This window comes from Carlito syrichta, unplaced genomic scaffold, assembly GCF_000164805.1.
Source record: "Carlito syrichta isolate Samal-C Ts95f unplaced genomic scaffold, Tarsius_syrichta-2.0.1 Scaffold301679, whole genome shotgun sequence".
NCBI classification, from domain to species: Eukaryota; Metazoa; Chordata; class Mammalia; order Primates; family Tarsiidae; genus Carlito; species Carlito syrichta.
In genome coordinates this window covers 247,722-248,042 of record NW_007245775.1, presented here as the reverse complement: position 1 = coordinate 248,042, position 321 = coordinate 247,722, and the positions used below count along the sequence as shown (strand labels likewise).

The 321-nt window shown below is 63.6% G+C and overlaps 1 protein-coding gene across 1 annotated transcript in view; it reads right to left on the bottom strand.

The window, feature by feature from the left end:
• Positions 1-321, bottom strand: part of PADI1 (peptidyl arginine deiminase 1) — a gene marked incomplete at its 3' end in the record, with an annotated part of 33,784 nt that overhangs the window by 17,224 nt on the left and 16,239 nt on the right. The gene's annotated exons all lie outside the window — the stretch shown is intronic.

The window sequence follows — 321 nt, the reverse complement described above, 5'->3', positions numbered from 1 at the left end:
GGGGCGAGGGAGGAAGGGGGGGAAAGGGTGGGGCGAGGAGAAAGGGGAGGCGCGAGAGGAAGGGGCGGGGCGAGGGAGGGCGTTGCGGCGCTCCCGGCAGGAGCAGCTGGCAGGACCAGGGAGGGGGCAGCTGTCGCTGCTGACTCAGGCGAGTCCCTCAGCCTCGCGTCCCCGTCTATGAGATGGGAAGATGACTCCTCACTCCATCATCGCAGCCAGAGGTCAAGGAGCTTTTAGCACAGTCCAGAACCAGCAGGTCAGCCCAGGGAGCCCCCAGGATGGCCCCAGTAGGCAGGTTGTGTTTTCTTTTTTTTTTTTTTG